Consider the following 19,671-nt stretch of genomic DNA (forward strand, 5'->3'; position numbering starts at 1 on the left):
TACCATAGATTGCTAATGATCCCAACATCCTCAAATTGATTGAATTCCTCTTGTCTAATCGTACTCAGTTCGTAACAGCTAGCGGCTGCAATTCACCTGCATAATCTACTTAAACGACTTAACTGAAAAAATATTTTTATCTATAAGACTTTTGCCGAAGATTGCGTGATTTACCGTGAAATCCTTAATTCAGCAAATCATCTCGAGCTTCCGTTTGACCTAAATAACATTTCTTCTTGGCACGACAAACGGCAAAGAAAACCAAACACAACTAAGAGGTTAATAAAGCGTGTTTCCCGTATGGCTACTAACTACACATCCTGTGATTACATACTTAGACACCGTTCTAACCAAAGTAGAAGCATACAAACAGCATCTATGTGTGTACTCCTCAGATGACCTTTCTTGGAAAACTCATACTGACTTCCTAAAAAAGAAGAAAGAGAGAGAGAGAGAGAGAGGGGGGGGGGGGGGGGAGATAGAAAATTGAATAAAAAGGCAGGCAGGTTAACCAGGCGATGCCCTGTGGGCTACATGTGGGGAGGGGATCAAAGGGAGAAAAAGGAAAGAAATGGCACCAAGGAGAGGAGTCTGTCACATGTCAAGAGATCTATAGGGAAAGGCGGTTGAGAGCGTACACTTAAAATCTAGAACTCAACCTCGAGTCCTTTAAAAACTTAAGGAGCGCCTTCACTGATTTTCTTTGTGATAAAGGAGTCATCCAAGGGCCCAGAATCTTAGCTTCAGTAAAAGCTTGAGAGTCCAAACGGCGGAGTGTAGCAGCCAGGAAAGCACGCTCACGCTCAAACTGATGGCAGTCACAAAGCATGTGCGCAATACTTTAAACACACCTGCACTGCTCACACATTGGAGAGTCTGCCATTCCGATGCGATGGGAACAGGTGTTTATAAAGGCTGCTCCTAGCCACAGGCGACACAACATTGTAGCATCACAGAGGAGGGAGGGTGGAGGCGAGTGATACCTGCAGATTAAGTAACTGGTCAAAGTGGTGCGAGCGGGACGTCCAGCCTCCAGGCGTAGACCATGATTGTCTAGTCACGTTTCGAGCGATCAGTCGAAGGTGCTTTGCGGCGTCGGCTCTTGTCAATGGTATCTCGACAATGCTGGTCGTATCGTGAGCCGATCGAGCAGCGTCATCAGCTAAGTTATCTCCAAAAATTCCACTATGACCTGGTATCCACTGGTAGATTATTTTATGACCCTCTTGTAATGTCTGGTAGTGCAGATGTCGAACCTCCTCTACAAGTTGTTCATGGTCGCCATGGCTCGAGAGCGATTGAAGACACTTTAGGGTAGGTTTGGAATCACAGAACGCAGCCCATTTTTGAGGAGCTTGTTCAGAGATATACTTCAGCAGCACGAATTGCGGCCAGTTCTGCTCCAGTAGAGGTAGCATTATGCGATATTAGATGGTAAATGTTTGCTTGTCTCGCAAAAACGACAGCGCATGCAGAACTAGCAGAGGTTACAGAGCCATCTGTATAGAGCTGTATACGGCCCCAATGGTAATTGTGCAGCATGAACAGTGTCAGTTGCTGAAGGGCTGGCGTTGATAAATTCGATTTCTTCGATATCCCCGGAATAGCAAAGTGCACACGTGGGAGCTGCAGACACCACAATGGCGATGGAGGTCATGCTGCCGGAGTGAATTGTTTTGGGATGGATGACTGGTGCGTTGGTATGAGTTTTGTAAATGCAGAACGTGGTCTCTGCAGAGGCATCTGCACAAGATGATGCTGTGGAACCCTTGAAATATGTCGTATCTGCATTCGCAAGGACTCCAGCACAATATATGTCGAAAGCGGGTGATATTTGGTGAGTGCAATACTTCCCAGTGTTGATGCACTCCGAGGGAAGCCCAGGCATGTGCGATGGGCCTGACCATGTACTGCTTGGAGGGCACTCAAATTAGTCTTGGATGTGTTAGGAAGTATGAATGTACTGTACTGCAGGAATCCTAAATATAGTGCTCTGTACAACTTCAGTATTGACTGTACCGACAAGTCCTATGATTTTCCGTCAATAAAGCGGAGTAAGTGAGCGATGGATGTTAGCTTTTTTTAAACATGGTGCAGTGCGGGCTCCGTGATAGATTTCGCTCTATCAGAATCCCTAAGAAACGATGAGTTTTGTGGTAAGAAATGTTGTGACCGTGAATGCATACCGGATATTGATTCATAGATTTGTGTGTGAATGCCACTAGAGCGCACTTTTCCGGTGAAACGTGAGACATTGCTTCTGAAGATAAGACGAAGTTAGTGCTGCGGCCCGTTGAAGTCTTGCACGCGCCGGGAGACGCGTCACAGAAGAGGCCCAAACGCAGATGACATCGAAGTACATTGATATCACGACGGTGGAAGGGATGTTCTCTTAGAGGGCGATGCGTGTCAGATTAAACAAAGTAGGGCTGAGCAGCACACCACCCTCGGGCACACCACGGTGGGTATGATACACTGGAGTCGGGCCATCTTCACACTGAACAAAAAAAAAATGATCTTCGTGTCAGATAACTCTCTATCCACGCAAACATCCTACCAGCGATGCCCACAGTTTCCAGCGCATCAAAGATGGCTTCATGGGTCACGTTGCCGTAGGCACCTTTGACATGAAGAAAGAGTGCCACGGACAGACGTTTCATTCGTTTCTGTCGTTGAACCGTGGACACGAGGTCAACGACGTTGTCTATAGAGGAGCGACCCCGCCGAAAGTTGGTCATTGCTTTGGGGTATATTGTATATATAGTGCTCGAGGTACCACTCAAGGCGCGTCAAAACCATTCTTTCCATGACCTTTCCCACGCAACTGGCCAAAGCTATTGGCCTTTAGGATGGGAGCTCGAGCGGAGATTTCCCTGATTTTAGTAGGGGTAGCAGCCGACTAGATTTCCATTCCCGTGGAACAATCAAGAGCGGTTATAATGTTTGAGGAGCTCTTCTCGCGCGTCGTTGATAAGATGGGACAACGCAGCGTATGTGAATTCATCTGGCCCTGGTGAAGACGAACGCCTACATCTTGCAAGAGCAGAGTCGAGTTCCTCGCGAGAAAAAATGATATCCATTGCTGATTCCCGTGAGGCAGGAGGAACACGCTGGGAAATCGAGGTAGTCGTTGCACCCGCAATGTTCTTACAGAAGTCAGTTGCTACCTCAACCTGTTTACGATCTTGATATACAGCCAAAGCACAGAATGGCTATCTTTGCTGTGGAGGCGTACGAAGGCCCCACACAGTCCGCCAAATGAGGGACATGGCCTTTCGGGGATCCAATTGCTGGCAGAAAGGTTTCCAGCGCTGGTCCGCGTCTATCCATTCTTCGCTTGATTTTTTCTGCATATATCTAGCTGCTCTCAAATCAGTTGATTTATTTATTTATTTATTTATTTATTTATTTATTTATTTATTTATTTATTTATTTATTTATTTATTTATCTATTTATTTATTTATTTATTTATTTATTTATTTATTTATTTATTTATTTATTTATTTATTTATTTATTTATTTATTTATTTATTTATTTATTCAGGGTACCCCTAAAGGCCCTCCAAAGGAGGGTATTGCATAGGGGGGGGGGATACAATTGTAAAAAAAAACACGATGCAATTAGCAACAATTACAATAAGAACCATTAAATATCACATCAAAAGAGGAAAGAAAAACAACACCAAATATTCTACACATTTCCGTCACAGCGAAGTAGCTCTTGGAATTTTTTTATGTTAGTTTCTGTAGCGATGTGCGATGGCAAGTTATTCCATTCAATGATAGTGCGAGGTATGAATGAATTGGCATAAGATGATAAATGACACTATGCGCGTTTAACTTTGAAGGCATGATCAAGTCGTGGAAAAATGACATCAGGTGACTGAAACAAATCACTGCGCAGTAGTGGATGGTGATAAAGCTTATGGAAAAGTGTTAACCGAGCGTGTTTACGACGACATGATAAGTCTTCCAGTTCAGCACGTTGTTTTAATGCTGTGACGCTAGTGGAAGGTGAGTAGTCTGAAAAAATAAAACGCACAGCACGGTTCTGCAAGGATTCGATGTTGGTGATAACATAGGCTTGATCAGGGTCCCAAATAGCCGCAGCATATTCAATTTTAGGGCGTATTAGAGTGATATAAGCAAGTTTTTTATCATGGATAGGAGCGTGTTTGAGAGTACGTTTAAGAAGACGAAGTGAACGGTTAGCAGCAGCTAGGGTGAGGTCGATATGGTGATGCCATGTTAGATCAAACTGAAGGTGCACGCCAAGGTATTTGTAAGTGTTTGTTAGTTCAACAGCATTGTCATTGAGCATGTAAGTGGTTGAAATGCGAGCGGTACGACGGGTGAAAGATATAAGTTCAGTTTTAGAAACGTTTAAAGTCATTAACCACGATGAGCACCATGAGCTTACTGCGTTCAGGTCAGATTGTAGGAATTGGCGGTCAATGTCATTAATAATGTTACGGTAAATTACGCAGTCATCTGCGAAAAGACGAACTCTAGATATTAGACAGGCAGGTAAATCATTAATATAGATTAGAAAAAGCAACGAACCAAGCACGCTTCATGGGGTACACCAGATGTCACATTAGTCGAAAAAGAGTTAGAATTATTAACTGAGATATACTGAGATCTAGAAGAAAGTCCTTAATCCAGGCGAGCACATTAAGGTGGATGTTAAGCTGTGCTAGTTTTAGTAAAAGTCTGTGATGAGGGACCCGATGGAATGCTTTTGAAAAATCCAGAAAAACTGCGTCGACCTGAAAGCCTGCGTTAAGTGATGATTGTAAGTCATTAACAAATCCAGCTAGTTGAGTGTCACATGAAAAACCCTTGCGAAAACCGTGCTGATATTTGAAAATAATGTTATGATCTTCGAGGTAGTTAATGACTTGGCTATGAATTATATGCTCTAGAAGTTTGCAAAAGTTGCTGGTTAACGAGATGGGTCGATAGTTAAGTGGGGAGGAACGATCACCTGATTTGAATATAGGTATTACCTTTGCTACACGCCAGTCATTAGGAATTAGTCCGTTCGATAACGACTGCGAGAATAAACAGGACAAGATAGCGGTGATCCTTGTAAAAGCCGAGGTGATCCGAGCTACTTGTAATTTTGAGATTGTTTAATAAAACTAAAATACCTGCTTCGTTAATAACTATGTCAGGCATGCAGATGTCATGAAATGTAATTAAGATAGGAGATGAGCTAATGTCTTCGTTGGTAAAAAAACTGATGAGAAGGTAACGTTAAGAACCTGAGCACAATCGGATTCATTGATTATGACGCCGTTACTGTCTGAAAGCAAACTGTCAGGGTGAAAGCTAGGATTTATGATGCCCCAAAATTTACGAGGGTTGTTGGTTAAAAGAGATGACAAGTCATGATTGAAAAACTGACGTCGAGTGGATTTAAATAATAACTGGTATTCTCTGTCGCATTTCTTATACCTTTCCCACGTGCCTAAACTACCATCTTTTTTGGCCTGCCGATAAAGTCGCTTTTTTTTTTTGCTATTCATACGCCGCAGCTTGTGATTAAACCATGGTGTATTGCTGCTACATCTAATGGACGTAAGAGGCACAAAGTTGTCGATAAGGTTAGTAAGGGTAGTTTTGAATAAATCCCAATTTTGCTCAACAGTGCGCAATAAATATTGATTTTTCAACTGGACAGCGAAATAATCTAATTCAGTGTTAATTCTTTCATAATTAGCTCTGTTGTAACATCTGATTTGTTTAACAGTAGTTTTCGTTAAAGGAACCGGTAATGCGTCCTGTTATTACGTCGTGATCAGAAGTGCCGTCTAAATGAATTATGTCTGAACAAATATCAGGATTTGTTAGTAATAAATCAAGAATGTTTGCGGTGCTCGATGTGTGACGTGTGGGATTGGTGATAAGTTGCGACAGCGAAAAATCAAGACACGATTGAAGAAACATATGAGCTTCGGTTTCACTCGCTGTGACGGATTGTGTAAACCAGTTTATGCTAGGGAAGTTGAAGTCTCCAAATATGAGCAGTGTAGAGTTAGGGAAACGCGTACAAATTTCACACAGGATTCGATTAAATTCAGCAGAAAAGCAAACAGTCATATTAGGAGGACGGTAGATAGCACCAATGATTACATCAATTGAAGATCACTTTAAAGAAACCCATACACATTCAAGAAAAGAACTAACCATCACAGGTACAGCCAACAAATCGTCTTTTGCCGCCAAGAACACACCACCTCCTCTACGATTTTGTCTGTCATTTCGAAAAATACTAAAACGTGTTGCGGTGACAAAAATGGTGTTATCAGGAACTAAGTCAGTGAGCCATGTTTCAGTTAGTGCTATTACTGATGCGGAGCATGAGTCGATCAGCGAAGATATTTCAAAAACCCTTGATACAACACTTCTGATGTTAGTGTAAAGAAAAGCAATGGTTTTATTGGTACTACCTGATGATCTTTGCGAAGAATGGGAAGCTGGTGCTTTATCTGGGATAAAAGAAAAATGTCACTCTTCTGTGGATTGGCGAAAAACGCAGACTACGCGGGCAGTCTGAGTGTCCCACACATAGACGTCATTATTAATATGCAGCTTATTAAAAGCGAGACGAATGCGGTCACCTTCCCTTTTTACAGATTTCGCGTACTGCCAGAGATTACGGCGCTTTTTTTCGGACGGCCTCAGAGTAATCACGAGAGATGCTGTAGTCTGTGTCCTTCAGCTTGGAACCGTTGCTCAGCACCAAATCTACGTCTTTATCATTATAGAAGTTAGCAATGATAGGTCGCGTCTTTTGTGTCGAAAAACGACCCGAACGATGTGCTCTCACGATCGAAGTTGGCACCACACCAAGCTTAACCGAACAAAATTCACCTATAATTTGCTCCGAAGTAGCCCACGTTCCATCGTCTGTATCTTTGATTCCGTAAGAAAGAACATTTGACCGCCTAGATCGGTTTTCCAAGTCATCAATTTTGTCTTGCATTCTAGATAATTCTAGGTTAGGGTCTAATGAGGACTGTGCAGATGGTGCCAATTCGATTTTGGATTCCAATTCAACCACACGCTTTGTTAGTGCATCCAAGTCATTCTTCAGGCTCATGTGAATGTTAAGGACCTTATTCAAAGATTCCAAGATGGTAGTATGGCTAGTTTCCATACGTAGGACCGCAAGAGCAACGCTGTCCAACTTTTCCTCTTGTGCTTTATTCATGGGCCCAGGGTTGGGTTCAACGTCACCACCAATAAGTAGGAGGCGCCAAAGATACATCAATGCAGCACGAGCACTTTTGAAACAATTGGGTGGCCACGACACCGCGAAAAGACAAACATCATCGCTACGGTAACAGTATGTTTTGTACTGACTAACCTGGAAGAACATCAGCGGTGAGCGTGACATCGTAACTGCGGTGCCGTGGCCCGGTGCATCCGAGAAATGTGCGCATTTTTCAGCTGTTTGGTCAGCTGACGCCGTTCCACGTTGCCGGACTTCAAGCGCCGTAGCATCCAGAACTGGCGGCGGCAGTAAAGGAGGCGATGATGCGGCGCACTTGACAGACGATTCGGTCGCACAATTCCTCGAGGCATCAGGACACCAAAAGGGTTGTGGCAGGACCAGTCGTAGTGCTGCTGGCGTGACAGGTGACAGCTGGCCCAAGAACGAAAGCAGCAGCGCCTGGAAGAACATCAGCGGTCAGCGTGACATTGTAACTGCGGTGCCGTGACCCCTTAAACACTTGGTTCGTCTGTATCGTATTTCTGCTCACCGCCGAAGAGCACGTAAGCGTTCTAATTCGATGTCAAAATCACAGCGTATTTTAGATGACGAGATGTGATTACTAGCAACCGTCATAGCATTTGCTATAGTTTCCGCTAACCTGCCAGTGAAGGCTTCTTTGCATGCCTCCTCCATATGCTTTCTAAATACGGTCCAGTCGATTTGCATATGCTTAGCTGGGGCGGACGCACCAAGCTCATTTATTTTGAGGTAAGGAGTGTGGTCACTCCCATGGGTCTCACATGACAAAACCATTGAAAAGACCGGTGTAAGGACCGAGAAACTAATGTGAGATCAAGGCAACTGCTGTAGGAACAGCCGCGTACGTAAGACGGACTGCCGTCATTCAGTATATAAAGGTCATTATTGGAAGCAAGTAAGACCAGATTCCTTTCTTTGGGATTTATTCTGGTACTTCCCCATGGTAAGTGGGTGGAGTTAAAATCGCCAGTAATGATCCAAGAAGCCTGGTTTGCCTCCATGATAACCTTCAGCCTTTCGCAGTCCAATTTTAAGGAGGGAGACACATATGCTGCAATCCTTGTGAAATGTAACATTTTTGTCATCACTATGAAGCATGCGTATTGATTTTTATTGTGAGGTGGGACTGGGTAGCAAACGTATACGTCATGTCAGTGCGGATATACACCAGGACTTTGCTGCGCTCTCCGCATGTAGGAGCAAAAAAAGATTCGTACCCGCAGAGCCTGACTGCTTTAGTTCAGTTAGGCTCGAAGATGGCCAATATCGGGAAGCAGTTGGTGGATAGGTATTGCCGAAAACTTGAGATTCGCGACTTCAAGCCTCTTGCGTTCCACTGGAACAGCGCGGCGCCTCGGACCTCCTCACGAAACGTAGGAAGTTTGCCAGTCATTGTAGGTTAAAGATCCTGAAGTGCTGGACCAAGGGAGGCCAGTACCACTAAGACGCTTCGAGCAGTTGGAGATTGCAGACCATGTAGCAGAGGTCGAATGGCGTTGACCACCGTCCTGAAGACCACAAGGGTTTGGCGATCTTGCTCCGGGAGCCCATCCTTAGTGGTGGCTGTGCTCGATGATGGGAGCTTACGTCGCGGTGTCTCAGGAGGATTTAATGGTCGAAGTGTTGGCTAAGAATCCGACCCTGGCGCCACCTCGTCTATCTGGTCTTCACTGTCCGTAGTGCGCAGACGGGTCACACTGGGACGAGGTAAAACCAGATGAGGGTGGAAAGGAGGCGCCAGCGGCGCGTTTGCGCGGCTGTCGTTGGCAGCGGCCTTTTTGGAATTTCTCTTGCGTCGGGCACGTTCTTCTACGAATAACTGCAGCGGCTTCGCGGTGGGTTGAATTGTCTCAGACCATTTGCTTTAGGACAGCCCGCTCACGTTTTATCCGCGGGCAATCTCGAGATGAGGCGTCATGGGCGCCACCTCAAAACCTGTGCGGTACATGACTCAGCGTCATTCCGTTCGGCACAATGGGAGCACACCCTCGTGTTGCTGCAGACTGTGCTAACATGGCCCAGTTTCATACACTTCTGACATTGTAGGGGCTTTGATACGAATGGCCGTACGGCATGATGAAAGTGGCCTACCTTCACGTGTGACGGCAGGCTGTCGAATTTGAAGATAATCGTCACAAAGCGAGAATTTTCAAGACGTCACAGCCGAAGAATCACGGTACTTTCTTTTACTGGCTTTACGATTATGGGCAGATCATCATCTTTCGAGATAGCCTCGTCGACGTCATAGATGACGCCGGAAGAAGACTCCTCACCTAGTGGGATAACTGTATGTACTGGTATGCCTCCGAGTTCAGTGATGGACCGCAGTGATTCGAGCGCAGACGCGTGATGGACGTCAACTGCAACGCCATTCTTGCGCGAGTTCACCTGAACATCTTAATTTCGTTAGGTACGAGGGCGTCAAGTTGTACAGAGATAGCTTGCCTGTTAAGCCGCCTCATGTTGTCAGATCGATGCACGGGCAGGATGAGAATTTTGAGTTGAGTTGAGTTGAGGTGAGTTGTTGTATGCTGCAGGTGGGCTTAGCCTTACTTATTGTGCTGGCAATTGCTCCACCATAGCGTCACTTTAAGAAAAAGACGTAATATCTGAAAATCTGCCCCATTGTGCGCACAGTCACTTATAACAGTACATAGTCCACTCCAGAAGTCACCATCTATGCACACATTAACTCACTGTAAAACAGTCAATTACAGCTGCCACCATCTATACACACATTCACTCACAGTAGAACATAGTCCATTCCAGCTGTCCCCATGTAGAGTCAAGATCAGTGTCCTGCAGAAATTATAAAAGAAGGCATGAAGCCTCCCTTCTGCATGTCTGGTCTCCACTCGGGTAGACAATGTCCTGAAGTGCATTATAAAGGGCTCCTGTCTTCTTGAAGGAAACGAGCATCACACACCTTTCCGTGTTGTACTCTGGACAGCACAAAATATAATGTTCTATACTCCCACACACACCACATATAGAACATGGTGGAGACGATGCCATGCCCGTCTTATGAATCCAGGCAGGAGTACGAGCAGAGCCCATGCGAATGCGATGTAGTAGAGTGGCTCGATGTCTTCTCAGTCCTTTGGTAACGCATGGCTTGTGGGGCACACTCCACAGGTACTAAAATGGTTGAATACCGTTTCTCTGAAGAGTTTTTTTTTTATCTTAAGGGACGTTTTTGAGGAAAAACTTAACAGTGCTTTATGGGCGAGACTGTTTGCCACCTCGTTGCCTCTGACACCTATGTGTGAAGGCACCCATTGAAAATGTAAAGTAAAGCCTCTGCTGTGCAGATTCTGCATCAAGCTAAGAGATCTTATCGACAAGGCATCAGCAGGGAACCCGCGCTCTAACCTTTGAAAGGCAGCTTCAAAGCTTTCGGCCGTTGTGGAGGATACGACTTCAATAAATCGTACAGACCACGTATACTCCATAGAAGGAATGTCAAAAAACCGCTGAGATAGATTTTCTGATCTTGTCTATAGAACCATCAGTGAAAAAGTGAAGATGGAGGGCATACTCTCTTTCCAAATGTTCAAGTACGATCGAACGCGTTGCCGCTAAAGGAGAACTTCGCTTTCCGCTCACATGGGGAATCGTGACCTTAAAGTGGGGTCGGAAATAACCAGAGTGGTTTCAACAGTTTCCTTTGCCTTCGAACATTATTGCCTAGAGAAGTAAGAGTATTGAGTGCCAAGTAGGCTCTCGACTCAATCTCTTGCAGATCCGCTGGAGAAGGGATTGCCCAGCTACCGTCTCTCCGAGGCGGCCAAGTTGCATTAGTAGTCTCTGTGAAGCGATAAGGCTAGAGGTTTCGATAGTGACTCAAGAAGTATTACATTGTTCTCTGCCGCCTGAGGAATTCAAATAGCTCTTCTTAGGCCCTTTCTATGGAAAACTTCGAGACGTTAGGGGAAAATTAAAGGTAATTGATGCATTATGCGGCTGATCACCAGCGCTTCATGAATTTAGACAATTCAAGAAGGATGGTTTCCCCATTGCTCACTTGCAATTCTACGGATCACATTGAGACGCGAAGATAGAGATGAGACAATCGCGTCGACAGCTTTTCGCCACTGCAGACGGGAGTCAACACTGACACCCAGAAAACGCATGCGATTGAATTGACGAATGGAAGAGTGACCAAGGTGTATATTTAACCGCGCATGACGTCTTCCTACGCCTGGAAACAGAACAAAGCCGCTTTTTCCACTGATAGTGACAATCCTACACCTTGAAGGTAAGCTTGTACCGAAAGTAGAGCCTGTCGAGCTATCAGGGCTATTCGCTTGTGTTGGTAGCCAGTAATCCAAATACAAATGTCGTCAGCATATATTGACATACGCACTTGCCTGCAATTTTTCCGCAATGAATCGGGAAGGTCAGTCATTGCTACGTTAAAAATCGTGGGGGAAAGAACATTTCCTTGAGGCACATCTCGTGATACAGCCTTTTCGTTGCTTATGGTACTCCCTAACCGTACTCGAACCGTACGACCACTGACAAACGAGTAAATCAACCTTGGCATATCGCCCTGTATGCCCACGCCTGGCAATCTGTTCAAAATGGAACTCTGAATCACTCAGTCATAAGGTTTTGCAACATCAAGAAAAATGGCTAAGGTGGAAAGGCCGAAAACTCTCTGGTGTTAAATGTGACTCACCAAATCTAAGGTGCTATCTTGGGCACTTAGTCTTCGCCGGAATCCTGTCATACATGTTGGCAGTGCCTTGGTGTCCGATGAGCATTCATTTGCCAGCTTCTCCATCAGCTTAGCCACACAGGAGGTTAATGACACTAGGCGACAAGAAGCAAGGTCTGTCATGTGTTTGCCAGGCTTCAGCACTGGAACTATATATGCCGCCTTCCATAACGGGGGAATGTCGCCAGTCTCCCAAATTCGACTGATCAAGTTTAGGAGCTCCTTCCTGAGATCCAGGGCAGGTTCTGCAGCAGTTGTTGGGGATACCGCCGGGTCCTGGTACACACCGGCACCGCAGGCTACTCAGCGCAGTCTGAAGCTCCCTAAGCGTGAACAGGGGGTCCATGATAGGCGTAGAGGAAGGAGGTGGTGTATATATAGGTCATTTGCAGTATTTTCAGAGACAATCGCATCTCCAACCTCTTCTTCCAAGCACGCAGTGGGTTTTACCTTGCACATTGCAATAGCTTCTAAAGGCTTTAAAGAGCGAGGTTCTCCAGAAACACTGTCAATGACTCGCCATATTATCGTCATCGGTGAGAATACAGTCAAACTAGCGCATAATGAAGCCCATTGCGACCTGTAGAGCTTGTTCGTGTGTGAAAAATTTCGTGCTTCTGTTCTTGGCTGTTTGTCTTCACCGTGGATTCACTTGATGACAAAATGGCTCTTAATAATCGCCTACTGGTCCTCCGGCGGAGGTGTGTCTCAAATTCGCCTTCACTACTGTTCTCATTGAAGTACACAATAATATCCTCGCTGTCAGAGTCACTCGTAAGGCTGCAACTCTTCCTCGAAGAACTCGAGGAGGAAGCCGCCAGTCTGGTCGGATGCCCAGGAGGATCCAAGTCCATCGCCGTATGACGCGGGACTGCGTCCCCGCGATACACACGCAAAAAACGCTGAAAACCGCAAGAGACAGATAGAAAGCGTTCCACAGGGATGTACTTCGTCTTCCTTCCTACATAACAAATAATGCAAATAACATGCTAGGATCGTCATCATCATCATCATCATCAGCAGCAGCAGCAGCAGCAGCAGCCTGACTATACCCACTGCAGGGCGAAGGCCTCTCCCATATTTCTCCACTTAACCCGGTTCTGTGCTAGCTGCATCCACTTGACCCCTGCGAACTTCTTAACCTCATCCGCCCACCTAACTTTCTGTCGCCCCTGCTACGCTTTCCTTCCCTTGGAATCCAGTTTGTTACTCTAAGCGACCATCGGTTATCCTCCCTTCGCACTACATGTCCTGCCCATGCCCATTTCTTCTTTTTGATTTCCACAAGAATGTCAGTAAATTGAGTTATTTCTCTGACCCACTCTGCACGTTTCCTATCTCTCAATGTTACCCCTACCATTTTTTGTTCCATAGCCCTCTTGGTTGTCCTCAACTTAAGTAGAACTCTCTTGGTTAACCTCCACATTTCAGCCCCATAGGTGAGTACAGGTAAGATGCAACTGTTATATACTTTCCTCTTGAGCGATACCGGTAAGCAGCTAGTCATAATCTGCGAGTGCTTGCCAAATGCGCTCCATCCCAATCTTATTCTTCTTGTTACTTCCTTTTCATGGCCCGGATCTGCGGTTACTACCTGTCCTAAGTAGACATAATCGCCTACTACTTCCAGTACTTCGCTACCTAATGTAAACTTCTGTCCCTTCCCGAGGCTGTTGAACATTACCTTCATCATCATCATCATCATCATCATCATCAGCCTGATTATACCCACTGCAGGGCGAAGGCCTCTCCCATATTTCTCCACTTAACCCGGTTCTGTGCTAGCTGCATCCACTATTGATTTTCAAGCCTACCTTTCTACCTTTCCTGTCTAGGTCACCAATCATTATTAGGTAACATGCTAGGTTACCTACACCTAAATTTTTCTCTCGCCCCATTTGATTTAAACGCGCTGCTTTACAAAACATCAGTCCTACCAAAGCTCGAATACGCGTCATAAGTACGAGGTCCACAATTCGATACACTCGTAATGAATGCCGAAGCCACCCAGAATCGTTCAGCACGTTTTATGCTGTCTACATATCAGCGTACTGCCAGTGTCTCAACATTGAAGTGAGATATCAACCTGCCTGACCTATCTCTTAGCCGAAATATATATCACGTCTCTGCTTATTTCCTAAAATTTATCATTTTGATTCGACTTTTAGTATTTCGTTGTTTCAGCCACCGTCACATCTTTCTTCTCGCAGCGACCACAGGTACAAAGTAGCCGCACCCGTTTGCCGTACTAATTTACACATCAGTTCTGTCATCCAAAAGACTTGTTCAGAATGAAACCACCTCCCCGCTTCTGTTGTTACTAGCTATTACTGATGCCATTTCTCCCTATTATTCTTCCCTCAACTCCGACTCCTCAGTAAGCCGCTAAGCAGAGTAACAATTTCCCCCGGGGCAGATGATTTTAATAAAATTATGCCGATCGACGGTGGCAGCGTTTCAGGTGAGCCGCATGAACGACTTGCTTCTAGCGGGAATGGCGGTTATCCGCCGTCACTTTGGCGACGTAATTCACGTGATTCAGTTGGTCCAACACTGCGAAGGTGCCATCGTACTTGTGCAGAAACTTCTCGTATAATCCTCGCTTGCGGGTAGGCGTCCAAAGCCAGACGAAGTCTCCCAAAGAGTAACTCACTGCAAGATGACGCAGGTCGTAGTAGTCTTTCGCGCGGTTTTAAGAGGCCAGTGTGCGTAAGTGCCCCTTCATGGATCACTGCCTTGTCGTGGCGGAGGGGCTTGCGAAACTCGATGAAGTCGTGAGCTCTGCTGTGTAGGGCCACCCAAGATAGACAGGTCACGGCAGAGAGTTCTGACAAAATGTGATTCACTGGAGAAGGTAATGGCAACCCACTCCAGTATTTCCTGCCAAGAAAACCCTATGGCCAGTCACAATACCATTAATGATATGACGCCGGAAGATGAGCCCCCCAGGTTGGAAGGCGTCCCACATGTTACTGGGGATGAACAAAGGGCGATTCCTAGTAGCTCCAGGACGAATGAAGCGGCTGGGCTAAAGCCAAAAGGACGCTCAGTTGTGGATGTGTCGGGAAGCGACCGGAAAGTCCGATGTTGCAAGGAGATATATCACATAGCAACATGGAATGTAAGATCTATGACGCAAGGTAAACTGGATGTCGTCAAGCGAGAAATGAACCGATTGAACATTGATATCTTGGGTATCAGCGAGCTCAAGTGGACCGGAATGGGAGAATTTAACTCCGGCGACCATTATGTCTTTTATTGTGGGCACGAATCCAAGAGAAGGAATGGGGTCGCTCTCATAGTAAACAGAAGATTGGGTAAAGCAGTGCTAGGGTACAACCCCAAAAACGACCGAATGATTTCACTTCGGATCCAAGGTCACCCTCTCAACATAACAGTTATCCAAGTCTATGCACCGACCACTACTGCTGAAGAAGCTGATGTTGAGAGATTTTATGCGGACCTACAATGCCTTTTAGACCGCACCCCATCATCAGACGTCGTTTTTCTCGTAGGAGACTGGAATGCTAAGGTCGGGAGTGAAGAAATATCCGGAATTGTAGGCAAGTTCGGTCTTGGCGAGTCAAATGAAGCTGGACAGAGGCTAGTAGAGTTTTGTCAAGAAAACAACCTGACCATAGCGAATACTCGTTTTCAACAGCACAAGAGGCGCCTGTACACATGGACTTAACCGGACGGTCTGTACAGGAATCAGATCGACTATATTCTTTGCCGGCAGAGATGGAGAAGCGCTATACAAGCAGTAAAAACAAGGCCTGGGGCCGATTGTGGCACCGATCATCAGCTTCTTGTTGCCAAATTAACCTTCGATTGAGGAAAACTCAGAAAACTAGAAGGCCTTTCAGGTATGATCTGGATCAAATTCCATTAGAATATGCTGTGGAAGTGAGCAATCGATTTCAAGAATTAGATCTAGAAGACAGAGAGCCCGAAGAGATGTGGACTGATGTTCGTGATATAATACAAGAAGTTGCTACTAAGGTAGTTCCAAAGCAAAAAGAAATCCAAGAAAGCAAACTGGTTATCTGAAGAGGCTTTGCAAATAGCTGAGGAAAGGAGGATGGCAAAAGTTATGGGGGAAAGAGAAAGATACAAGGTTCTCAATGCGGATTTTCAGAAAATAGCAAGGAGAGATAAGAATGCCTTCCTGAACATACAGTGCCAAGCAGTTGAGGACAACAGCCAATTAAGGAACACAAGAGCTCTGTACAAGACAATCAAAGATATCAAAGGAAGCTTCTGTGCTAAGATGGGCGTGATAAAGGACAAACGAGGCAAGGACCTCACTGACGCCTCAGAGATAAAGAAGAGGTGGCAGGAATACACAGAAGAACTGTACAAGAAGGACCCGAATGTGCAAACCCAACATAAGACGGTTGTGATTACTGATCTCGAGCCGGGCATCCTGAAGAGTGAAGTTGAATGGGCCTTAGCCAGCCTTGCTAAGAACAAAGCTAGCGGAATTGATGGCATTCCAGCTGAGTTGCTTCAAAACCTCAACCATGACGCTGTTAACAGTCTGCATACATTATGTCAGAAGATTTGGACAACCCAGCAGTGGCCACAGGATTGGAGGAGGTCAGTTTACATCCCCATTCTAAAGAAAGGCAGGGCCAAAGATTGTTCCAACTACCGCACGATCGCGCTTATTTCGCATGCTAGCAAGGTGATGTTGAAAATCCTCCAAGGTAAGCTGCAGCAGTATGTGGATCGGGAGCTTCCGGACGTGCAAGCTGGGTTTCGCAAGGGCAGAGGAACTAGAGACCAAATTGCCAACCTCCGCTGGATCATGGAAAAAGCAAGAGAGTTCCAGAAACCCATCTACTTCTGCTTTATTGATTATGCGAAAGCGTTTGATTGCGTAGATCACAGCAGATTGTGGCAAGCTCTCCAAGAGATGGGAGTTCCAATTCACCTCATCTGTCTCCTCAGGAACCTGTATGAAGGACAAGAGGCCACAATCAGAACTGGGCATGGTCTTACCGATTGGTTTCCGATTGAGAAAGGAGTGAGGCAAGGCTGCATACTGTCGCCCTGCCTATTTAACCTATATGCAGAGTGCATCATGAGGAAGGCCGGTCTGGACGAGACTTCATATGGAGTGAAGATTGCTGGAAAACGTATCAACAACCTTAGATATGCGGATGATACCACTTTAATGGCAGAAAGTGAAGTGGAACTCAAGAGACTTCTGATGCGCGTACAAGAAGAGAGTGAGAAGTTTGGGCTTAAACTGAACATCAAAAAGACAAAGATCATGGCGTCTTGCCCTATCAAGTCCTGGAGCATCAATGGACAAGAAGTGGAAGCTGTGACAGATTTTCTCTTCTTGGGCTCCAAGATTACCTCGGAAGGAGACTGCAGCCATGAAATTAGGAGACGCCTGCTTCTTGGAAAGAGAGCAATGGTTAGCCTTGACCGCCTAGTAAAGAGCAGAGACATTAGTCTGCCAACCAAGATCCGTATAACTCGTGCTATGGTCTTTCCAGTTGTGATGTATGGATGCGAGAGTTGGACTGTGAAAAAGGCTGACCGCCGAAGAATTGACGCGTTTGAATTGTGGTGCTGGCGAAGACTCTTGAGAGTTCCTTGGACTGCCAGAAGATCAAATCAGTCGATATTGTCGACCATAAACCCTGACTGCTCATTGGAGGGTCAAATTCTAAAGTTAAAACTCAGCTACTTTGGTCATCTGATGAGAAGAGAGGAGTCGCTGGAGAAAGATTTGATGTTGGGAAAGGTTGACGGTCGCCGGAGAAGGGGTAGGCAGCGAACGCGATGGTTAGATGGCATCCTCGAGGCACTGCAGATGAAGTTATGTGATGTTAGGAAGATAGTGAGAGACCGGAAAGCGTGGCGTGAAATGGTCCATAGGGTCACGAAGAGTCGGACACGACTGAACGACTGAACTGAACTGAACTGAACTGAACTGTGCGTAAGTGGGCTGTACGACGGGCTTCTTCGGCACGGCATAGTATCGAGGCAACCGACGCGTTTTAATTTGCGGAAAACGGGAAGATGATATCGAGGAAAACGCGGGAAGTTCTGGCATACAGCAAATAGAAGGGAGAATATCCCTTAACCTCATGGATTGCTGTGTTGTAAGCATACGTGACATACGGTAGCACTACGTCCCATTTGCGATGGTCAGACGAGACATACACTGAAAAAAATGGTTGTCAGGGTGCGGTTGGTGCGCTCGCGGTGAGACCGTTGGTCTGCGGGTGATACGGTGTGGAGTGTTGGTAGCCTGATCCACAAAGTCGGAGCATTTCTTTCATGACATCAGCACTATATTTCCGTCCACGATCACTTATTATAACACGTTGTGCACTATGGCGAAGAAGAAGGACCGACGAAGCGTCAGCAGTATTTGCGGTAACGAGATGCACCGGTCTCCGCGTATCTGGTGAGATAGTCTACGCAGACAATAACCCAGCGGCGGCACTCTAATGTCTTTGGAAAAGTACCAAGCAGGTCCATTCCAACCTTTCAAAAAGTGAAGTATAGGTGGTCTGACGGGCTGTAAAGGACCGGCAGGCGTGGTGGCGCGTGCCTTAAGTCGTTCGCGTTGTTCACGTGTTACAACGTACTGTTTGGTCATCTTATAAACTTGCGGCCAATAAAAATGCTGGCGAATTCGATGCAGAGTACAAGAGAAGCCTAGATGTCCAGATGTGACGTCATCGTGCATAGCGTATAATACTTGCACGTGGAGACTTTTCACGACGACCAAAAGCAAGGCAGCACCATCGACTGAGTAGTTCTTCTTGAACAAAATACTATCCTCGATGGTATATGGCGTTTAAACTGCTCCGCCTTCTGCCTCTTCTGTAAGAGGCTGCAGTGACAGGTCGCTGCGTTGCTCGCGCATAAAGGTCGCCGTACTGGGAAACGTCGGAGCGAACGAGGCTAAACACCATTCGAAATAGTCTTCATCGTTGACTGAAGTCGGCAATGGGTGGCGCGACGTGCAGTCTGCATCACTGTCACGTTGTCCACTTTAATAGGCGACTCCAAAATTATATTCTTGTAGGCGTAACGACCAGCGCGTCAGACGACCTGATGGATCGCGAAGTCCGATGAGCCAACATAGAGAATGATGGCCAGTAACGATAGTGAAGTGGCATCCATATAGGTACGGTCGGAACTTGTGCACAACGAACACAACTGCAAGGGACTCCAATTCGGTGACTGTGTAGTTGCGTTCACATTTTGTTAACATGCAGCTAGCGTAGGCAACGACGTACTCAGCCCCGCTATGCAGCTGGACAAGCACCGCCCTAAGACCGACGCCACTAGCTTCAGTGTGATTCTGCTTCACAGCTGAAAGGTCGAAGTGGCGCATGAGTGGTCCTAAGGTCAGAGAAGACTTGAACCGGGTAAAAGAGGATTCGCACTCGGGGGTCCATGCAAATTGCGGATCCTTATGCAGGAGAGAAATGAGGGAGTGGGCAATTTGCGCAAAGACAGCAATGAAGAGACAAAATTAAGAAGAGAGTCCGAGTCCGAGGAAGCTCCGAAGGCTTTTCAGGGTGCGTGGAGTTTCTAAATTTTGTACTGCGGCCATCTTCTACGGATCCATCCTGACACCATTCTCGTTAACAAGGAAGCCAAGAAGTAGAGTTTGCCGGTCTTCAAATTGGCACTTCTTTGAATTCAAAA

General features: G+C 46.0%; 1 pseudogene; it reads right to left on the reverse strand.

Annotated features, from left to right (window-relative positions):
* Positions 1 to 640: 640 nt before the first annotated feature.
* On the reverse strand, positions 641 to 2,201 carry LOC146205303 (uncharacterized; annotated as a pseudogene).
* Between the last annotated feature and the right edge of the window lie 17,470 nt (positions 2,202 to 19,671).

Source organism: Amblyomma maculatum, chromosome 1, assembly GCF_055883805.1.
Source record: "Amblyomma maculatum isolate TAMU_Amacu chromosome 1, ASM5588380v1, whole genome shotgun sequence".
Classification (NCBI taxonomy): Eukaryota; Metazoa; Arthropoda; class Arachnida; order Ixodida; family Ixodidae; genus Amblyomma; species Amblyomma maculatum.